Here is a 24914-nt window from a genome sequence, read left to right as displayed (position 1 = left end):
GGATTTACTTTTCAAGACCTAACAAGTTCTTGGTATTGGCAAGGTTGCTTTGTCCCTTGTCCAATTTTTTGAATACAAGTGTTTGCACCACTATTGCTACCAAAACTTGCTATTTTTTCTATAAAAAATGGACTAAACATCGATATCATAGTTATCTTAGATTACTTTGTTAGAAAATTTAGTCAACTTAGTCTTTTGAACATGAAAAAGTTATAAATAGTCTTTTACTGGAAAATTATTTTATTGCATAGTGAGAAACATCATATGATAGTTTTGGTGTTTGATAAGTATTGTACTGCTTCACAAGGTCTATCATACTTCTATCCTATTGTCTATTGTACTACTTACTCTAGTCCATCATATTGTACTAAACTATTGTACTACTTTTTTTAAAGTATCATATGTAGCTATCTATTGCCCTTCTATCACCTAACTGACTAAAATATATCATTGAGTTACTAAACTTAGTGAGTTTTTCTTCAAACCCATTCTTAGTTGGTTTAGGGTGTTTATACCTATTCATCCTAGTTCCTTGGCTTAAAATATGTGTGCTAGAGATTTTTTAGGATGAGAAAAATCACTTTGGCTTCTTGGTTATATTCTATGATTTTGAAATTTGTTCACTTTTCATTTCACTTATTGATCTACTTAGCTATTTAGCAATTCACTTATTCTTGACTCAAGTCATTGGTGTCATAAATTACTTGGGAAACTTGCTTGAAAATTCACTTTGATTTTCTATCATTGTCTATCATTGACAAGCGAACACTTTACTCTTCTAATTTTGGACTCAAATTTGTCTTGCATTGTTGGTATTAGATTGGTCAAGGAAGTCCTCCTCCTATTAGCTTTTAAGAATTTCCTTACCCAATTAGGCATCCATGTAATAAAAAAATTGATATAAAACTTATCTTTGATGAAGGTAAAGAAGACAAATATATAACTTGGTTTGATACACTTAGCCACTTTGATAGTAATTTATATGCCCCACTTGAGACTCCTAGGAATGAACAAGGTTTGCCTTTCACCTTGTCTAGGGAGGAAATGAATAGACACTTGGAAAACCTATTTCATGATAGACTACAACAAATGGAAATAGAAAGAAAGGCATACCTTGATGAAAAAAAAGCCTTATGGAAGCTAGACTCAATGCTAACTTCCTTCAGAATAATAATACTAATGTCTTTGGAGATAACCATGCCAATGTCAATCACTTTTCAAATAATGGAAATGACACTCCTAGATTTCCAAGGTCTCATCTTAATATTTTCAAGTCTCCACCTACATCTTCTCATCATGTATATGCTTCACATAGGTCTCAACATGGAAGTGCAGTCAATAATGAAGTCACCAAAGAAGAACTCTTGAATTTTCAGCAAGATGATCATTTTCAAAAAATTATGCTCAAAACTTTGGAACAAAATAAAAATTAATACTTCATGCACTTGTTTTCTAAAGGATTAAAATTATAGCACAACTTTGATTTAAAATATTAATTAAAAAGAAGGAGCCAAATCCTCTTGAGATTTCTATGAAAATAAATATAAGACTTGTAGCTTGAGATGTTAAACTTGAAGAAAGAAAATGAAAAACCTAAAAAATCCTTCGCTATGGAATCTGTATGTGCATTGCCTTTTGATAAAAGTATCTAAATGATGCCTTTCCTAAAGACATGGATAACCTTAAGTATGATAAATATGATGGATATGGTGATCCACATGATCATATAAGGAAATTTTATGCTCTTAGCATGGCCTTTATGCATGATGATACTTATCTCATGAGACTTTTCCCAAGGAGTTTGAATGGTCAAACCATGCAATGGTTCACTATGATCACACCCCTACTCAAGTATTTTGATGAACTTGTTAAAAGGATTATTCAATATTATTCTTACAACATTCAACATCCCATCATGATACTTGACTTATGTAACTTTAGTCAAAAATTAGGTGAGGCTTTTGTTACCTTTTTGCAAAGGTGGAGAAATATTTACTCTCAATCCTCAACAACTTTTTGAGAATGAGAAAATTGACATTTTCATTAACAATTTTATACCAGAATTGTACTATGACCGTAGGAAGAAAATGTTCCTTACATTCAATGACATGATTGAGAGTGCCTTTGGGAAAGAAGTTGTTGATTTTCCTAAGACTAAAGAACCTATATCCAACTTGGATAATGCTAGCCTACAAATTAAACAACAAGAGGATACCAAGACTAATGACTCGAACAAGTCTAAATTCACATGAACACCAAAGCCTAAACATAATTTTACTCCCTTATCTAATTCTTATGATGTGATCCTCAAATTTTTTTTTGTCAATAAGATCATCACACTACCCAAAAAATTGAGGCCCTATAATCCTGACATTAAGCCTCCATGGTGGAAGGAAGATCATTGATATAAATTATCATAGGAATATAGGTCATTATACTAAAAAATATATCAAATTGAAAGATATCATCCAAGACTTTATTGAAAGTGAGAAGGATGGTGTAGATGAACTTGTTAAAATTTTTGATCACAAGGCATTCAAAGGACCTTTTCCCAAGTATGAACAAGGATAAATTTCAACATCTAATGATAAAATCAAATACACTTACATAAACAATGACAATTTCATTCACATGCTTGAGCCTGTAACTGGAATCATTTACATGGTAAAACCCAAGTATGGAAAACCTGATTATGATTCAAATGTTGATAAGAGACCTAAGGTTATCTTGAGAGGTGTTAGTTCCACACAAGGAAAAAAATTCTAGTGAACATAAACCAAAATCATGCTAAGAGGTGTAAACTCTTCTTCACATGGTGAAAGACTTAACACAATTACTAGAAGTCATCCTAAGGTTATCCTTAGAGGTGCAAATTCTTCCAAACAATCTAATTCTAAGTTAGTAGGGCATTCTTCTAAACAAGATTCTACTACTACCAAGTCTACCTATATTGTGTGGATCAATTTCAATATACCCCTACACAAATATCTATCTTTGAGCTACTAGAGTTGTCACCTTTACATAAGGAGATCTTAGAAAAAATACTACACACAACCAATTTCATGACTGATATTGACACTGATCAATTCCAAGCTATGGTTAACCATATTTCCACTCTGAACTACCTCCCATTTTTCAAAGAAGAGGATAAATCTCTTATCCTTCCACATAACCTTTCCCTTCACATTGAGGCCCAAATCTATCAAACCTGAGTCAAACATGTGCTGATAGACAATGGTGTTGGGTTTAACAATTGTTCTTTTAATGTCATAAAAAAGCTAGGTCTATCTAAATTTTCTATTGGCCCTAGGAGAAAGATCACAATAAAGGCTTATAATGAGGTTGAGAGATCTTCTAAGGGATTTAAGTGGGCTTAGTGGTGTTATCTATCTGTATTGGTCCAATTGAGAAGGATGTAATCTTCTAGGTCCTTAACATACATCTTGCATATAAAAAATTGTTAGGAAGACCATAGATCCATGATATGCAAGCAGTTGCCTCTACCTACCAATAGTGTATTAAGTTCCCTTTTAATAGTACAAATATATCTATTCCTAGGGATAACTCTATGTCAATCAATACACTTACTACTGCTAAATCTTTGGTACCAAATAATAGAGTTGTTGATGAGGTCAAAGCTACACTTGCTGATTGTGAAAGGAAACTCAAAATATTGAAAATGGACATGGGGTAATACACACTTGATTCTATTTTTGTGCTTATGGTTTCCCCTTACTCCTATGGATGAACTTTAGAAAGCACAAGACCTTCATCTTCTTCCATGATAACCTTTAGCACTTTTGGCTAGTCCTTAGTCCTATTAAAAGATAAGAAAGAAGATCAAGATACTAGAGATTGGGTCTATAGAGAAGAGATACCTAATGAGGCTACACTTAGTACTCCAATTTATCTTCAATGCTATCGAAAGGGTTATGAGTTTCTCAAGAGGATGGGATATCCAAGACATGGTCCTTTAAATGATAATAAACATGCTCTCACTAAGCCTATGAGCTGTACTAATGGATGTAAGAGAAAATATTAGTACTACTAGCCTACGTTTTATTGTTGATGATGGTTTACCTATTTATGATCAAGGACCTCCTACTACAAGTGACTTGGAAGACAAAATCATACCTGTTCATATTGCTAGTCAATATGATGAGGACTTTGTGCCTTCTACCTCCATCCTTTGGGGAGAAAATGAATAACCACACGATGATAGTGCTAAAACATCCTCCTCTAGATATTTTTGATGAATTAGATGTGGAAAATCCTAACAAAGATAGATTTAGGAGAAACATTACTTGCCTTATAGAAAGTGATCATAGCACCAATTCTAATAAATACAAATGTATCTCATGAATTAGAGGTATAATTTATCCACTCTTATGCTAACCAAACTAACGTGGTAGATTATTCACTTATGGGGCTTGACGAGTTAAACACACATGTTGACTTAGTGGACCATGTTGACCTCACTAGGAATAAATCTTGTTTGAATGTCTTTGAAGACTACCTTATAGAATCATAATTTCTTGTCACTAGAGATGACTTCCTCTACATCAATTCCTTGGATTCTTCCACTTCACTTTCAATCATGTATCCCAGTCTCATTGATTGGTCCTTAGTAAATCAGTGACCCAAACTATCTTTCTTTCAAAATGACTATAAGACTGCTTTCTATCTCAATGCCATCTAGCCTATAGTCTCTTCCACCAGTGAACTAACCATTAATATGATAGAAACATATATCAACTACCTTAATCATAAAATAAAAATAAAACTAAAAAAGGAATAGGTGCTTTGATAGTGAAATCCACTTTTTTGCAGTGTTAGAGCCAAAAATAGTAAAAAATAAAGACACATCTAAGGGTGAAAATCTCTTTGAGGTGCTAGAGGATGAGATACTTGGCAATCTTCCTAGCTACTTTTGAGAGATACCATATATGCTAATTGAAGCTACACAACCTATCAATATTGGAATAAAAGAGGCTCCTAAGATCATACATCTAGCTTAGTTCTTGTCAATTGGAAATAAAGAAAAATTTATTAAATTCTTCTAAGAGAAAAAGATCACCTTCACTTGGACCTATGCAAATATGCCAAGAATGGACATTGAGATAACCATGCATCATCTATCTATAGCTCTTGTGATGCAGAAGCATCCAGAGGTATAAGGGCAATCCTGTGTCACCCAAAAAAAATATACTTAGACTTAGTTTCTGTTTCATGTGTTTTCATTTTTGGATACCCATTTGGGTCAAATAAAGGTTCCAACTCTCACAGTTCCACTATCAGTGTGTTTGAAAATTCTAAAAAAATAGGAGCATGTAATTGGGCCATCATTTTGGTAAACTAGAAGGTGTGAATTGGCTAGATGAATGTAATCATGATTTAGAGCATTCCAAAAAAAGAATCAGGTCAATAGACCCCACAGTTTGAAAGTTATTGCAGTTTTTCGAGTTTTGGAGACCTCCTAAGAATGGTTCAAAGTTAGGTTAGGGGCATTAAATGACCTTGAAAAGGGCTAAAAAATGGGGGATGAGTGAAGCTGGTCCATAGGGCTATAGAGTGCTTTGAGATCTTTTCGAAAATGTAAACAGTTTGTCAATCGGAGCTACGGTTCAAAAGTTATGCCTCCCGAAAGTTTGGTTACCATTTCTAGATTCTTCTAGATTTGCACCGACTTCTAACGCAGCTTCTGGAACCTTCCATTTGGTTGGTGGATGCCTACTAGCACTTTCTAAAGTGTACTCCTAGTCCTTAACCCTTCGGGGTCTATTTAAGGAGATTTCTGGCATTGTAAAAGGCAGTTCGGAGTGGAGTTTGAGAGGAGGTACTGCAAGGAGAAATTATCTCCAGATTTATGCTATTGTAAGCCCTTAGGGCATGTTTTGAAGTTTATTTTCTCTGTACTGTTTGTACTAGCTTATTTTCTTAGTTAATATAATTTCCCCTTTTTTGTTGTGTCTATTCTGTTCTTGGGTTGTGTCCCCATCATCTTGGTATCAAGTCAGTCAAACAAAAATTGAGAGAAATGCACCCATATGTCACCCTCTTGGTGAAAGATGAACTAGAAAAGATCATAAGTACTAAATTCATACGAGCTATAAACCATGTCAAATGGATTTCCAACATTGTACTATTTCTAAGCATGATAATTCCATTCAAGTATGAAAAGATTTTTGAGACCTAAACAAAGCTTTCCCAAAGGATAATTTTGCACTCTGTAGTGTCTACCCTCATTCACATCTTTTTCTAGACATAATGTTGCTATTATTAGACTATGTTAGACTAGTTTTAGGTTAATGGATTAGTGGTATTGTTTTGAGATTATCAGATATTATGTTATGGATTTAGTGGTATATGATGAGATCATTTAGACTTTACATCTCATGTATGCATGATGATCATTACTTTGCTTTATTTTTAGTTGCTATTGATGATTAGTTGGATGGTTTATTATCTCATGTGTTTTATTATGGATACTTACCCCATACTTGCATGTGTATGGTGTGCATGTTTTCATATTGTATGGCATTTCTGATGTGGTTAAGGAAGGGAGTCATGGTCACCTGATTAATCGGGATCTACATGATGCACCACTTCCTGCCATTGTCTGTTTAGCTTAGCATTATATATATTGTATGTACATGCATGGTTTTTCTACAGGTTGCAAGTACCGGGTATCGACTTCCCTAAATTTCCAGGATGAGCGTGCCCTATTTTACTATCCCAATGATAAGAGAAGGGAGATAAATTCTCAAGTCCAAATCCCAAACCCTTAAACCATTTGTCCTAGTGAGATAGGACAAGTATCTAGATATTTTACCCACCAAATGTGTCAGATGACATAATTCATGATTTTTAACCCTTTAGACTAATTTTGTGTGAATTGCTCTATGATGGGTTTTCATATTTTATCTTGGAGGTCTATGGTGAATTTTCTATTAATTAAGTCTTAATAAATAGATTTAATTAATTAATTAATTATTTGAAAAAATTAATATGAAAATATCATAATCTTTGATATTTTGATTATAATTAATTAAATGAGAATTAATTGAGGAAAAAAGTTTAAATAAAAGAAAATTATAAATTAAAATTAATAATAATAATAAAATAATAATAAAGTAATAAATAAATAATAATAATAAACGTTATAAAAATTAAAATGAAAGTTATAAATATTTAAATAGAAATTATATAAAAAGTAAATTGGAGTTATAAGCTTGCATGGGAGTTAACTCACCTTTTCATTTCTCATACGTCAACAACACGGGGGTTAGTGCTTCAATTAAGCACATGGTGTTTACAACCCTATGGCTCATCTAGAAGGTTGGAAAAGACCCATGCTTAGTTGGTGACACCTTCTAGCTATTTCTAGAAGCATTCTAGATGTTTCCTGAGAGCTCTTTATATTCAGGCATTCCTAGAAGCTTAGATATAGCGTTTGGAGAGCAATTGGAGCATTGGAGGACTCAAGAACTCTGAGGAAGGGAGCTTGCTCTGCGGATTTTCTGAGGAAGAGCGAATTAGCATCATAATCTGGTTAGATTCTTGTGATTTTACTTATGCTATTTCTGCATCTTGCATTCCCTGTCTTCTTCGTGTCTTCCAAATGTCTTCTGAGGATTTTTCCTATTTTTATTCTATGCATTCTCAATATGGGTAGTTAATTTATTTGAGAATTTTATATGCATAGATCTGAAAAAAAACATGGGGCTAGCGTTTAGATTCATAGGCAAACCCATTAGATCAATTATTGGAAATTTTTTGAGATCAAATGTTTATAGAAAAATTCCGAGGATTGAAATTTATATATATATATCTTGTGTATATATATGTTTATATTTTTAATTTGCATACATATATATGCTGTGATGTTTTTAATTATATATATATATATATATATATACATACACACACACACACACACACACACACACACACACACACACACACACACACACACACACACACACACACACACACACACACACATATATACATATACCTTCATATATATATATATATATATATACATACATATGTATATATAATATATATTTATTAAAAAATCAAATATTATACCATTAATCGAAAATGTTTTGAAAAAATGTTAAACTTTATTAAGAACCAAATCGCATACCCGAATGGAAAATCACATAAGCGATTTTAAAGAAAGTAATATGCATAAGTGGGGGGGACCGAGACCTACACCCCCGTGCCACTGCGGTTGCAGTGTACCGACCATCGCAGGTACTGAGACTTTAGGGGTACACAGTACCCGCTGACGTCGCAGGCCCTGCGACCACAGGGTCCTGCGTACCACCGACGATTTATATGTTATATGTATGTTTATAACACTTGCCACATATGAAGTCGGTTATTATTATTATTATTAATATGTTAAATGGTATTAATTGAATTTATTAATTCAATTTTGTAAAATGTAATAATAATTTATATATTTATATATGTATGTACATATATATTTAAATATATATATATATATATGTATGTATGTATGTATGTATGTATGTATGTATGTATGTATGTATATATATAATATGTAAATATGTTAATAATAATTTGAATTATAATTATATAACTGATAAATGATTTATACCAAAGGTTCATTTCTTTTATAATGGTGATCTCTTGTTTAATTTTTAAGATTTAATTAATTGTTTTATAAAGTATATGAAATTTAATTGTTAGTTTGGTGGGGGACATTTTCAAACAAAGATTATAACTGGAAGATGGAATTTAAGAAAAAACTTATAAACATAAACCGAGATCTCTACATGTAAATTCGAGTTTGTAAATTTAGCAAAACCAAAACATGTGTTTGCATTGTGTATTCTCTATGCTATTATTTTGGATTTTTGGGTTGACTAGTGTTGACTAGTTATAAGACGTCTACTAGAGGCTTGGGGGTTATGTGATTGTGATGTCATGATGATGTTTTAATCTCGATCTTTATAAACCCAACCATGGTTATGTGATGGAATGCTCTATGTATTGGTTGTGATTATTGATTATTATAGTTGAGATTCTTATGTATGAGACACTTGACTTAACCATTTTTGGTCATCGATCAATTATCCTTGGTTATTTTCTAGTCGCCATGATGGGACTGTAATGTGGATTTATTTTTGATGATGTCATGTTGTGACATGCTTGACTCAACCATTTTTGGAGTCTTCGATTAGTATGATTGAGATATATTTTGGTTATTGAGAACCATTGGATACTTTTGATTATCAGTGATACTTCAGTTGCCAATTGAGAGCTGTTGTGGTCATGATTTTCTATGGATGCTTGCTCATGGAGATTTGATGATTTTATTATGGATTATCTTTTGTGATTTTGAGATTTATGATTCCATGAGCTTAGGGTAGGATATCTGCATGTAGTGTCGGGAAGTGGCTTGCAATGGGGCTCGGGGCCCTAAGAGGCTGCCAGGGTAACTCATTGTAAGTTGGATTAATAAGTGATAACATTCACACCTAATACTAACTGAATGAACCTAAAAAGATTAGTGTTTTAGTTCTCGCCCATGCCTTGAGTGCTTGTACAGGCTAGGATGGGAGTAGTGAGAATGCATGGTTGTGACCTTGCATTCCATAGTATGCCTCATCAGTATGAGAGGATAATAGTGGCCGCATGAGATCAGTATGGACCCATGGAGTTTAGCTAACTGCCAGGGTAACTTGTACGTGATAAATGTGATGATACTTTCTCACTTGCAGAGTAGGTTTCCTACATGTCATTGTGTGCCTCTGGGGATTAGATGTCGATTTTGTGTTTGGAACCTTTGAGTTAGTATACTTTTTAGAATTCTTGGACTTATAGAAATTTGTGTTATGTGATTTTGATAGCCTGTTTGGGACTTGAGATTATCTCCTCAGCGCGGTGGGAGTGGACCACTTAGGTACCACGCGGTTGGGTGGTAGTGTATTTTCACTCTTATCATTCAAGATTCATTGAGACATCGTGACTGATGCGTCCTTCATGATGGTGGATATGTATCCTTTCATTGATGATTAGCATATGTTAGATGATGTTATCTTATGCTTATATTTGAATGTTAGATTACTTTCTACATATGATATAGTATGTGTTAGGAGTGACATTCCTACTATGTTACTACCGATGATCTCTTCGGTGATTTGGGAATGTTCGCACGGAGGGATGGCTAGGATCTACGATGGTCTAATGATGCTATTAACGGTTGGGAGGAACCGTGCACTTAGTTTATTATGTTTGATCTTCTATGAGGATGTATCATGTGATTATCTTTACTGTGATGTATCATGGATTAAAATAGGATGATGTACCATTATTCTACATATATATATTCTTTTGAGCTTTTCATACCCTGTGACATGTACAGTGGATGATTGAGCATTTGAAATGTAATGTATAAACATTGGACTTATCATTATTATTTCATGTGGATGTTGTACTAGATGGATTCATTACTGTTAAGTGTTTTAGATGTAATTCAACATTAAGGGATCTTTAAAGAATGTAATTTGTTATGTATGTTATGTTTACTTTCAGATGGATTTTGCTATTGCTTCTGTTATTGTGCATAAGTTATATGTGGTATTTACTTTCATGTTAGAAAAAAAAAATACTACCAAACTTAGTGGAATTCTAGATTAAGTCTTTGGATCCCTTGACGGGGCATTACACACTCACTAACATTGATATGATAGTGGGTATGACTGCAGGCTATGCAATGTACTCTTTAATGGATGGGTTCTTTGGTTACAACTAGATTAAGATAGCTCCAAAAGATCAAGAGAAAACTAATTTTATGTACCTTTTGTAGGAATACCATTCCATTTGGGTTAAAGAATGCTAATGCCACCTATTAGAGAGCTATGAACACTATTTTTTATGACATGATGCACAAGAATATGGAAGACTATGTAGTCAAAACCTTGGCTAAATATAAGAAAATAAACACTCATCTAGATGATTTGAACATGATTTTGGACTGTATGGAACAATTTTTGATAAGGTTGAACCCTAAGAAATGTGCTTTTTGTGTCACCTTGAGTAATTTATTGGGATACATGATATCTACTAAATGTATTGAGTTTGACCCTAAGAAAGCCCAAGCTATCATAGAAATGCCACCTCCCCACAATATTAGTCAACTAAGGATTATTCAATGATTCCTTTAGTCAATAAAGAGGCTTCTATCTCAACTAGTTGACAAGTCACAACCTTTTAATAAGAATTTACAAAAGGGAACCACATACCTATGGAATGAAGAGTGTGAGAAAAATCTCAATCAAATCAAAGAGTACTTGCCTAAACCTCCCATTCTGATGCCTCTTATCATAGGGAAAACTTTTATTTTGTACATCTCAGCTACATCTACTTCCTATGGGCTATTACTAGCACAAAAGTGTTTGAATTCTTTTAGAATAATTGAGAAAGGGGGGGGGGGGGGGGGGGGGGGTGAATCAGTTATTCAAAGTCTAGACGTATAAATAAAACTTTTCACAATTTAGTGAACCCATAAAACATTCATACCCATGCATGTATTCATTGTGTATCGACTTAAAACTTATATGTTACTATCAAATCAACTTGCAAAAATGTAAAGCATAAAACACAACACATTCATCAACACATTTGACACAATGATTTAATGTGGAAACCCAATTTGGGAAAACCACCAGTAACATGCTACTCCTCTTTCACTCTTCTGAAGTGATGCCTTGTTAAAAGAAAACCCTATTAAAGGTTATAATAAACACTGTTAAATGTGAAATAGTTAAGGGATTTCAGTCACCCTGTTAAAAGTGAGCATTGTTAGAGGACTTTAGGCTATTCACTTGGAATACCACCTTATTAAAGGATTTTCCAATGACTGTTAAGTCAACCTTACTCCAAAGGATTTACCTTAGATTGATACAATTGTTAGAAAATAACAATAGAGCTTTGATCTAATACAACTTACAAACTTACTTGTAGATTACAGATCTCTATTCAGTCCTCAACTCTGCTTGGCTTCCATTCTTTGCAGCTCTGACAACTTGTTCACCCTTCAAGCATTCATTTTCTTAAGCCTTCTTGCTTAGTACACAATTTTAGACTCTTATCTTGGGTCACTTGATGAAGCAAAAAACCCCTTTCTCCTTCTCCTTCTTAGGTTTTTGCACCAAACTCTTCAACTCTTTTGCTTCATGACTAGACATTCCTATATATAGGAAATTTAGAACTTTTTCCTACTCATTATCCATCATCTAAATTAAGGTTTTAGATAGATTAGGTAGGATACAATGTATATACCACATATATGGTCTTCTCTAGAAACTTCTCTTAGAATCCATTTGAATGTTTACATAAGATTCTATGCCACTAGCTCATCAATCTTATCTTCCTCCTGATTCACAAGTTCCAGGAAAACAAATTTGTCAGCTTTTATTTGGAAAATATTTGATCTTTTTCATAATGCAACAACTTGACATATCAATCTTTTGATGCTCGACACATATTGCATCACTTAGTATCAACTATAAAATCACTTGACATCAACTAAAAATTACTCAGCATCTACTATCTTTCTCGACATCCACTAGAATTTGTTTTCACTCAACTCCAACTAAATTTTTTCTCAGCTTGAACTAACTTTTCTCAACACCTACTGTCCACTTGGTCAAGCTTGGTAAATGAGCTTTGTTTAAATTATTCTTCTAAACTTTCTAAGTGTAGCCAGCCATTTTGTAACCTCAAGTAGATCATCAATACATTATGTTATCACTATCTTAACTAATCCTTGTACTTCATTACATAATCATAACTCAACCCTTCCTTTAGGTACTTTTGTTACATCTTGTTAATCAAATCTTTTGCATCAATCAATTAAGTGATAGTACTTGAAACATATAAGCAATTGTCTTAGCAGCAAGTAATAGGTTTGACATCATTGACAAAACAATGATTAAAACACATAGTGTTCTTCAAAAATCTCTCTAAGAAGTGATCTTTTCAATCAGATATCAACAAAAAGAATGAGAATTAAAAATAAAGAGCTATTTATCACATTAAAAAAATAGTATTTTCTTATGAGGTTATCTAGAACAACATTGAGAAGGCTTGCCTGATTGTGATGTTCACGTCTAAAAAAACTATTACACTACATGCTTGTGCATACTACACATTTAGTTTTTGAAATTTATCCTCTCAAGTACCTCTTAAGTTAACATTCTCTTATTGTACACGTTAATTATGGCCTACAATTAACCACACTTCAACATCATCCTTACATGCAAAACCATCCCGAAATGAACATTGAATGATTCACCTAAAATGATTCAAAAAATTGACCTGTTGTCTCCTAACTAGATGGATTTTTCCCTTGCTCTCAGAATGAGAAGCTGGCAACTAGACTTCTAGTATAGAGGATTTTGTAAAAGCTATATGAGAGTGCAAATTATACTAGATGAGATGCATACTAAGCTAAGAAATAAAACAACATACTATAATAAATGAATGCATTTTAAAATCTAGATAATATTAATATACAAACAAGCTATGAATGTATGAGAAAGTGAATATTCCAACATAAGTTCGATGCAAAATCAATTTAGCCCCTGTAATGAGGAATTGAAGGCTTCTTAAATAGAATCCCATGATTGATCAATAGTCTAGATCAATTGGAATGAACGATCAAGATCAAAGATGAGACTCAATCATAATGGAAAATTCCTTGTGTAGGTGAGGTTAACTAATTCAAATATGAGTGTGATGGAGAGTTAACTGAGTTTCACCTGAGTGTGAGAACAAGTTAACTAAGTTAATTCCATTTCGAGTTCTAGTTCACTTATAATTTTCATTCCTGAACTGAAGAGAAGATTTTGGAGAGGATATTTAATTTAATAAAATAGGATATGGCCTCATAAATGCATAAACTTTAATTAATTGAATAATTAAATTCAATAATTAAAATGAGAACATTATTAAATTAAATACATTTAATTCCTTTGTAGATTAGCTAAAGAAGTAATTTAATTTAATTAAAGTATGAACACTTATAATTAAATTAAAATTAATTAATAGATTTAATGTAGCTAATTTGAGTTGATACTTAAGAATTAAATAAAGAGTGTGATTAATGTAGATTAGGGTTTTTTGCATTTGACACCTAGGTCAAGTAGCGATCATCAGAATCAAAATTGCCTAGTAAAATAAGACTTAGGAATGATTGAGTATACTAGAATAGGTTAACATGGCGATGTGCAAATTTTTGGGTATTACATTTCCCCCTCTTTGAATGAATGTGCAAGGAACACGTTCAATTCAAAGAAATCATAAGTATGAAGCATAGATCAAGAAATGAGATTAGCTCTAAAATTAATGATACAAAGACCAATTGATAAGATTTTTAAGGTTATCTCTAGAACAAAGCTCAACCTTAGGGAAGCCAGATAAAACACCTAGATACCAATATGTGGTGAGATTGGTTCTAAAATTGATGACATGGAAACCAATTGATAAGGTTTATAAGGTTATCTCTAAAACAAAGCTTAACCTTGGGGGATCTAGATAGAAAACCTAGATACCGAGATTGATAAGCTTTTAAAGGTTATCTCCAGAATAAAGCTTAACCTTAGGGGATCTAGATAGAATGCCTAGATATTGAGCTTGATAGCACAAAGATTGTCAAATTTTATAGAATTCTTTCCGAAATGAGACTCAATTCTTAGGAGTTAGGGTTTAGACTGTCCTGATAATTGTCCATTAGAAGATGACAAGATTAATCACGATTCATAGAATCATCCCCAGAATGAGGCTTGATCCTCAGGAGTTATGGTTTAGAATAACCCAATACCTATCCATTTAATAGTGATCAAAAGCAAGAGTCTAGAATTATCCCCAAAATGAGGCTTAATTCTCAGAAAAAGTTAGAATTATCTCTGGAATGAAGCTTAATCCTTAGCAAGAATTTAGAATTATCTCTAGAGCAGAGCTTAATCCCCTAGAATCTAGATAGAACACCTAGATACTAGTCCATAAAAAGAGATAACAATACCTATCATGAGTCATAGAATCATCCCTAGAATGACGTTTGATCCTCAAGAGTTATGGTTTAGATTGTCCTGATACTTGTCCATCGAACTTTGATAAGGACTACTATAGGATGTGATTAACTGATCAAAAGATGAGGTAGATGACATAGATGTCAGATAGAGGGGAACAAGATGCCCCAAGTGATGAGGACATAAGATTCAAACTGAGTTGCAACCACTTTTGAAAGATTCAATGATGTAATCATCCTGCCCCCTCAGGAGTGAAATCGAAAGATGACACAACATAAATGTAATGCAGAGTAGTATGTTTAGAGATGCTAAAGAAAGTTGAGATTTAGAAAAATGTAGAAGAGATTAGAACAATTAGAAGAAAATTTGTAGGCAATTCAAAGTGATTTTTAGATCCAAAAGACCAAGTTTGACCAAAATTGACTAGATTTGACTAGAGTTGACTTTTTCCATAATTTTGAATTTTTTTTTTTGAAGAAAATGTGATTTGAAAAGATTTCAAGGTTCACATAGAATCAAAAAAATTGGACTACACAAGTGTTCAATCATGTCGGTCCCAAAATTTTAAAATGCAATTTTGAGCTATTTAAGTGTGTCAGATTTCGAATTTGATCTTGAAAATGAGTTCAACGTAGCCAAATTAACCAAGGGTGATTTTCACACCAATTGGAGCACTTTGAAAAATTGGGTCAAAACCTGCATAAGGGCCCAAAGGGTCATTTTCAATTCATGTTTGCTTTTGTCTTTTGTCTAAAAGAGAGCTCTCAGGAGAAACATGGTGGTCCCCATGCATGCACATCGATTCAAGTGCTCTTGATGACATAGCTGATCGACGAAGTATGGGCATCCAGTGATTCATTGAGAATCCCATTGTTTATTTGAAATTTCACACATTTTAAGATGTTTTTAGCATGTTTTAGGACATTTTAAATTTTGTTGTGTCGGTTCTCACATGAGGATGTCTCTCCTCACAAAGGCACAATCGCTCTTCGTGCGACAAAGTACCAGGTTAGTACTTCTTTGCTTGGTATAATGGATTTTCTTGTGTAGAAGATACCTATGTTTCACATGAGAAGCCCTAAATTGAGTGACTTTTTTGCTTATAGTTTTGTCACTTTTCATGTGACAAAGCGTGTATTTGTGCAAAGATGTGCAATCTCACACGAGATGATGTGTCTTTGGAAAATTTTTGGTGAAAAGTGAAAATTTTGATCTTTGAAAATTGATTTGTTGTTGTAATTTTACATTTTTGTTGATCATGTTTGTGTATCTAAGATTGATAGTGTACCTATTTTTCTCTTGTGTGTAGGTTACCTTTTTTGATGTCGGATTTGTTGTGGCAACTAGATAATGCCAACATGGCACACATTGATAGGCTTGGGTTATCATATCTTTGCCAGATCCTAGCATTGCTAGTGAATCATGACCTTTTGACTGCACTTGTGGAGCATTTCCATTTAGAGATGAACACCTTTGATGTAGCCAAAATTTCTCAAATAATTAACATAAACATAAGAGAGAAAGAACACAAAAATAAATATTAGAACTCCAATTTCTTCTTTATTATTCTTCCAAATCCTTCTCCTCCTACAATGAGAAAAATTACAATTTTAAATACAATTCTAAAATTACCATTTTTGGCATTTTTTCATAAAATTGTTTTTTTGCCATTTTTGGTAATTTTAAAAACAACTCGAAAAAAGCTGATCTTTTTGTGAAGCTTCCTAAAACTGAGATAAGATGAACTACTAACTAACATTTGAGATTGGAACTAATATTTTGAGGTTATTAATGAAAACCAACTTTCTAAAAACTAAGAAAAACATTAAAAGCTCTAAAAAAACTATGAAAAGCTCCTGCTTAGAAAGCCACTAGAAGCTCCTGCATAATTCTCCTCTGGTTGAAAGAACGTAGCTCCTGCAAGTTGGTTTTTGAATGTGCATAGTTTCTTTTATAGAACTTTTCCTTCCATTGCATCAAACATTGTTTTTATTGACTCAAAGGAATGCAAGTTTATTCCTTCTTCCTTGTCTTTCAATTTTTTGACATTTTATCATTCATCTTTGCAATTGTCATTGGATCCCTCTTCCTCTTATTTATCTTAACCCATAATCTACTCAACATCTTCTCATCCTTTGAAAAAAAAAATTCCACTAGTTCTGTATAAACCTTTGTACCATAATCATTTATGTCTTCAACATATAATATATCAACATACTGATCATTACCACAATTCACATAATACCCTTGCAACCTTGCATCTATTGCATTAAAAAATAAATCTGAAAAAATATTCATTAGAAACCTTATTGTCATCATGCATTTCCACTTGCTTAAGAAAAACATCATATTAAGGTAATTGAAAATGACAATAGGACTCTTCTAGAATTGTGTATACCTTGTCTTCTTCAATTATTGATGTCAAAATAGTTGTATGTATACTCACCATTTCATTTGCTACGTCTTCCTTGATTTTTTGTGTTTCTTCTTTACTTTTCTTCTTCTGAATAATCTTTTGAACAGGCCATGTGATCTTCTTCTTGACTGGTAGGTGCCATTTTTGCATTTCTAATTCCATTAGATTTCTTAATTGTTGCCAACTTTCTTGTAATTCTCTTACCATTTATTTCAACTCTAATTTCCTCATCTCTTCCTCCTTCCTCTTCCTCTCCTTCTCCCTATTTTTTTTTTCCTTCTTTCCTCTTATGCAAATACTTCATCAACAAATCTAGCTCTTCAAACGAGTTCATGCTTCGTCACAACTAGATCTTTTCTCTTTTCTACCTTGATTTTTGGAAACTAGTTCCTCTTCTCAACCTGCATAAACATAAACTCACAACTACACAAATACAAAAATCTCCTTTTCCTAGACCTTTTGTGCTCTGATACCAGAAGATGTAGCCAAAATTCCTCAAATAATTAACATAAACATAAGAGAGAAAGAACACAAAAATAAATATTAGAACTCCAATTTCTTCTTTATTATTCTTCCAAATCATTCTCCTCCTATAATGAGAGAAATTACAATTTTAAATACAAATCCAAAATTACCATTTTTGACATTTTTCATAAAAATATTTTTTTGCCATTTTTGGTAATTTTTAAAACAACTCAAAAAAGGCTGATTTTTTTCGTGAAGCTTCCTAAAACTGAGATAAGATGAATTGCCAACTAATATTTGAGATAGGAAGTAACATTTCAAGGTTATTAATAAAAACCAACTTTCTAAAAACTAAGAAAAACATTAAAAGCTTTAAAAAAAATATGAGAAGCTCTTGCTTAGAAATCCACTAGAAGCTCCTACATCAACCTTTCATCTGCCCTAGGGAGAGATGACCATCACCCCAAAGGACATCTACAGGATACTGCAGATCCCGTTCCATGGGACACAGGTTGTTTATGACACAGTGCCAAGGATTGGTTTAGAGGCAGTGAGGGCCATCTTCTAGGGGGACTTGATCATGGGAAGAGCCATCAGCTAGGAGGAGCTAGTGTGCACACATGGGCCCACATATAAATTGCCAATAGTATTGGGCATATTCATCAGTTGCTTCTTGATACCGGATAGAGGTCAACATGGATTAAAGTGTGGATGGGGTAAGATGTTATAGATGATGATAGAGACACTCAAGAGATAGGGGTGGGGTCATTTCATACTCACCCACATGTTCTACAAGATGCATGAGATCATCTATCATGAGAGGAAGAGTATGGCCACTAGGGTCTATGTTCTTCAGATATGGGTATGGGAGCACTTGCCAGTGACAAGAACCATTTTTGTAGATGAGTGACAATCCATAGAGCCCTACATATGTAGGTATAGAGGCTAGTTGACCGAGGCAACTTTGGGGAAGACTAAGCAATGGAGAGGTTGACTGGATGACCTAGTAGTAGTAGTATGATGGTAGTTGAGAGAGACAAAGGATTGGGATGATGCACCTCAAGAGCTGGGACACATGTTCACCTCTCGACCACTAATAGGTTGCTCTATACAGATTATAGAAAGATTCCCACTGACTCATGTATAGAAATAGTATGGGTGGCTACAAGATATATCATAGGAGTACTATTCATATAGGCGACTAGTTATAGATTTGAATTGTGGATGGTCCCCAAGGTTAGACCCAAGCCAATCAATGAATATGTGTGCAACTTGGTTGTGAAATAGTGGGATTACCTAGCATTGGTAGCAGATGGGGGGATGAATCCTGCATATCAGGCCTATTTTGTGAGTCATCCATTTCCATGGTTCATAGACCTAGTAGGGATGGCTAGACCTATTCAACCAGTATAGGCACCATAGGCACCACCACAACAACAAGAAGAAGAGGGAGTTTGGCATAGGACACGTTAGGTACATATTCCTCTTGGGCAGATGAGAGTAGACCTAGGTGCTGGTGGTAGTAGTGTAGGACAATGACATCTTAGAGGTGAGATGGGTTCCTTAGGAGCTATTGAAGGAGATACCTAGAGGCCACAGATAGAGGTAGAGTAGCCAGGTGAGTAGCCAGTTGAGTAGGGTGAGGGTGATGAGGAGATGCTAGACCAACCTGCTGCAGGGGCCCATGGTAGAGATATCCTAATACAGACCAAGGAGGCCTTGAGGAGATCAAGAGATAGAGTGCAGGTAGCACAGTGGAAGCTAAATGAGCTTCATATACAGGTAGCAATGTGAGACACTCAAATTGCAAAGTGGGATTGAGAGATCCATGATTTATGAGAGTAGCTAGAGTGAGAGGCTTGAAGATCAGAGTAACAATAGAACAAGATCTTCCTATAGTTAGCTAGAGAAACATACTATTTTGTAGCATATGTAGTAGTAGTGCTAGATGAGGTAGAGTAGATGCACAAATTTTCATAGTATGCATGAGAGTTAGGAGGTGCACGGCCTTCAATGAGACTAGATATGCCTACTCCTCCTCCACCTCCTCTGCTAGTATTGGGTGAGGGGAAATGATAGAGTTAGCTCTATTTATTCCAATTTTGATTTGGCTATGTATCAATTGGTGTGCCAACACCATTTTGTACCATTTTTGAGATTGATAGCACTCAAGTAGCATCAATTTTTGCACCAATGTACACTTTTGACTTGATATATATATATATATATATATATATATATATATATGCAAGAGATTCTTTAATTTGAGTACCTTTTGCCGTGTCACTTTCTCTCTTTATAGTTTTTTGTACATGAGATGTTCATGCTATGGTTTATGAATGCAAATTTGATATGATGTATGGATGTAGTGTATATGAGATGAATCATGATAGAATTTATGAAATGCACAATGTGAATGAAATAACATCTCATGTAGTGTTTCATTTTATTGATAGTGATAGGTACCTTATGAAGATTGAGAGGATGAACCAAAGAACTAAATGCTTGTGTACCCATGAAGAAATATGATACTTTGAAGAAGCCAACAATCCCTCATCACAAAGTACACAAGTAAATCAGTGATCAAACCTTGTACTTATGCAATGCAACCCTATGCTAGATGCAACCCTAGGTCTAGTTACCAAGCTTTGACAATTATCATCACTAAGTGTGTAGCTAAACCCAAAATGTTGTACAATTCCCACTAACATTGCAATCATAAAAATATGAATATGACATCTATTCTAGTTTTTTTAGAGTTAAATGTAAGCATTCAAAACACAAGAAGCTAGAAAGACCAGAACATTTATTCCTTTTGATGTAGCAAGTGAACATAAGCATCATATCATAAATGATAGAATGACTAGAATGCTTCTTGCATGCAAATACACCGGACACATGAGAGATCCTTCTTATGCTAAGTAATTAGTAAGTATTCTATTCATAGCTACCCTTGCATTTGTAACCTGAGACAAAAGTGTACTGGTATACTCACAATGATCCATACGTTCACTTAGTAGGACAAGTATCTGTATCTATTGTAGCATGAAGAGTTCACTCCAACAAGCAAAGAGAAGCACCAACCTTATTTATTTGTCAATATAAAAGGAGTCAAGGTACACATGGCCATCTAATATAAGATAGAGGCTCTTATAGTGGACACCCCTTTTATATGCATGCTTCAAATCATTGGAACTAAACTATCAAACATAAAGAAAATAAATGATCATGCCCCCAATCCTCACTTCTCTAGTCAAAAGAGACATCAATGAGTTTCTTAGAGAGGCATGATAAAGAAAAAGCAAAAAAAACAAAGAAAAGCTCAGTATATCCCAAACAAATTCATCATTTTGAGTTCAATATTTGTGTTATAGAATTGATGTCAAGTGTCAATGTTCAGAATATATGTGAAAGAAATCTCTTTAGTAGGATGATGATAGTAGACAGATTTAGTTAGAACAACTAATGATTGAAGTCAAAGAGGATTATTTAGTAAGAAGAACCTTGGTAGGAAACTAAGCAACAATAGAGAGACATAGTTAGAACAACTGGTGATAGACGTGAGAGAGATCTTCCATGAGAGGAATCTCGATAGTGATATGAGTGATAATAGGCAAACATAGTTAGAACAACTGGTGATGGTTGTAAAAGAGATCTTTTGTGATAGTAATCTCAAAAAGTGACACTATTAACAATAGGAAAATGTAGTTAGAAAAATTGGAGACTGATGTGAGAGAGATCTTCCATGAGGGAAATATCAATAGTGACATGAATGATAGTAGGAAAACATAGTTAGAACAAATGGTGATTGTCATGAAAGATGTCCATATGACATTGTAGGGTGTTTCCCCCGAGTAATGACAAGATTCAATCCATATAAACATGAGCAAAAGCAACAAACTAAAGTAGGAAAGCAACTGTATAGGAGCCAAAAGATACATTGCAAGATATAGCATTTGGAACAAGAGGCATCTATTTATCAGGTTTTCACCTTCTTGGTAGAGATTCTTTTTTTTCTACCATGATACTTGTTTGCCAACTTTTCATCAATGGCACTTTTTTTTCTTTTCATTTTCTTTCTATTTTTCAAAATTTTCAATTTTTTTGTATATATATATATATTTGCATTTTTCTCTTTTTTTTTCTTTTTTGATTTTTCAAATGTTTTTGGTACTATCAAGGTACCCATTACTAGGTTTTCACTAAGATAGTGAACTTTTAAAGGACTTTTTGCAATTTTTAGATTTTTTTCAAGACATTTAAGTATATACAAAGAGCTTGTAAAATTAGGTCAGCTGTAGAACTGCTTCAGATGGAGAGTGTTGATGGGCTCCTTGGGCACCTCTCCCTTAGTTGTAGAAAGGTAGTAAGCACTAGATCCAAACACTACTGTGACCATGTATGGAACAAGCCAGTTGGGTTTGAACTTCCCTTTCTGTAATCATTTTTGTTGATTCTTAGGATTTTCTCTCAGAACAAGATCACCTAGTTGGAATTCACGTGGCTTAACTTTCTTGTTGTACTTCTAGACATATGCTTTTGATAAGCTCTAAGATGATCACATGTCACTTGTCAATGCTCATCTAACAATTCTAGCTCTTGAAGCTGATATATTCTGTAGTCATCATCAGTAGTGAGGCCCTTCATGGAGATTCTCAAAGTGAGAATCTCAACCTCTATTAGAAACACATCAATTTCTCCATATACTAGAGAAAAAGGAATTATACCCATTGGAGTTCTGATACTTGTTCGATAAGCCCATAAAGCCATATTAATATGAAGGTGCTAGTTCCTTCCAAATTTGTGAACTGTACAATGCAAGATCTTAAGGATCACCTTGTTGGATGCTTCCGCTTGACCATTACCTTGGGGATAATAGATAGAAGACCAATGTTGTGTGATTTTGAAATTTTTGCATAACTCCTTAAGATCCTTATTTTTAAATTGGCCTCCATTGTCACTAATAATGGAGAAAGGTACACCATACCTGCATATGATGTAATTCATGATGAATAGAGCTACAATTTTTCCATTTTCTATAGAGAGAGGGACTGCCTCTACCCACTTAGTGAAGTAGTATATAGTTGTAATGATGAACTTGTGTCCATTTGAAGAGGATGGGTCAATGTGACCCACAAAATCAAAGGCCCATTGTTGAAATGGCCATAGTGTGATAGATGGAATTAGCTCCCTGGCTAGAGCATGAATTAGATTTCCATGGAGCTAGCATTTTTTGTAGGACTTGGCATACTTGATTGCCTCTTGCTAACTAGCTCTAATAAGTTTATGAGCCAGTGTTAAGCCATTAGTGTGAGACCCTCAAATGCCCTTGTGTACATTGATTAATGCACATTTGGACTCATCAGCTTCTAGTCACCTAAGGAGTGTTTTGTCGCAACCCCTCCTAAACAAGTCATCAGCAATAATAAGATACCATGAAGAATTGTAGATAAGGTGACATTTTTCATTCTGAGTTATATTTTTTGGGATGGTCTAGTCACATATATAGGAGTATATATGGTGGTAGCGGGATGAATCATTTCCTACAATAAATTAGACCATCTGATATTTAGGGGAGTTATAGGCAAGGTAGAGCAACATTTCTACCAAGCCCACAAGATCAAAGACCCATTGCTGAAATGACCATAATGTGATAGATGGAATTAGCTCCCTGGCTAGAGCATGAATTAGATCTCCATGGAGCTGGCATTCTTTTTAGGACTTGACATACTTGATTGCCTCTTGCTCCATATTCGAACAATAGTAACCAACTCTAATAAGTTTATGAGCCAATGTCAAGCCGTTAGTGTGAGACCCTCAAATGCCCTTGTATAAATTGATTAATGCACATTTGGACTCATTGGTTCTAGTCAACTAAGGAGTGTTTTTTTGTGACCTCTCCTAAATAAGTCATCAACAATAATAACATACCATGAAGCATTGTAGATAAGGTGACATCTTTCATTCTGAGTTAGATTGTCTGGGATGATCTAGTCACATAGATAAGAGTATATATGGTGGTAGTGGGGTGAATCATGTCCTACAATAAATTAGACCATCCAAGATTCGAGAGTTAGAGATAGGGTAGAGTAACATTTCTACTAGGAACTCATGTTGAAGTTTATTTTCTGGCATCTATAACAAGGAAGCAAGATTAGCCATGACATTAACTACTTTGTTGTTTGCCTGAGGAATTTATTGAAAATTGATATGTGCAAAGTATTTCTTCAGGTCACCCACCATGCATTTATAAGGTACTAACTTCTCATCCTTTGTATGATATACATCATTGACTTGGTTGATTATGAGCTATGAATCACTAAAGATGTTTAACTCATCCACTCTCCATTCAACTACAATTTTTATGCCATTAGTTACGACTTCATATTCTACAATTTTTTTTGTACAAGGAAACAAAATCTTGTACACCTTAGGTAGTGAATATCTCTGTGGTGATATGAACAATAGCTCAACACCAGATCCATGTTGTGTAAAGGAACTATCAAAGAACATCACCCAAGTTAAGTGTGTGAGTGTTAGAATTGATTTATCAAGGAAGTCAACACTTAACAGAAGGAGACTCTACATTGGTGCTTCTACTAATTGATTAGCAATTACTTGTCCTTTGATAGCCTTTCATTCAACATACTAAATGTCAAATGAACTTAGTATCACGACCCACATAGCTAGCCTTCCTATTAGAGCTTCTTTGCTAAGTAATTATTTTCGTGGATCAATTTTAGAAACTAGTTGCATAGTATGAGAAAGCATGTAGTGTATCAACTTTTGGGAAGTAAAGATGACTACCAAGCAAGCCTTCTCAATGATATTGTAATTCATTTCATTAGAAATTAGCTTGCAACTTAGATAGTAGATAGCTCTTTCCTTGTTATAATTGTCTTCTTGAGCTAGCAAGATACCTAGGGATGACTCTATTGTTGAGATGTATAGAATGAGAGACT

Source organism: Cupressus sempervirens, chromosome 9, assembly GCF_028749045.1.
Source record: "Cupressus sempervirens isolate cs-2001-9-10 chromosome 9, ASM2874904v1, whole genome shotgun sequence".
Lineage (NCBI taxonomy): Eukaryota > Viridiplantae > Streptophyta > Pinopsida > Cupressales > Cupressaceae > Cupressus > Cupressus sempervirens.
This window is presented reverse-complemented; position numbering follows the sequence as displayed.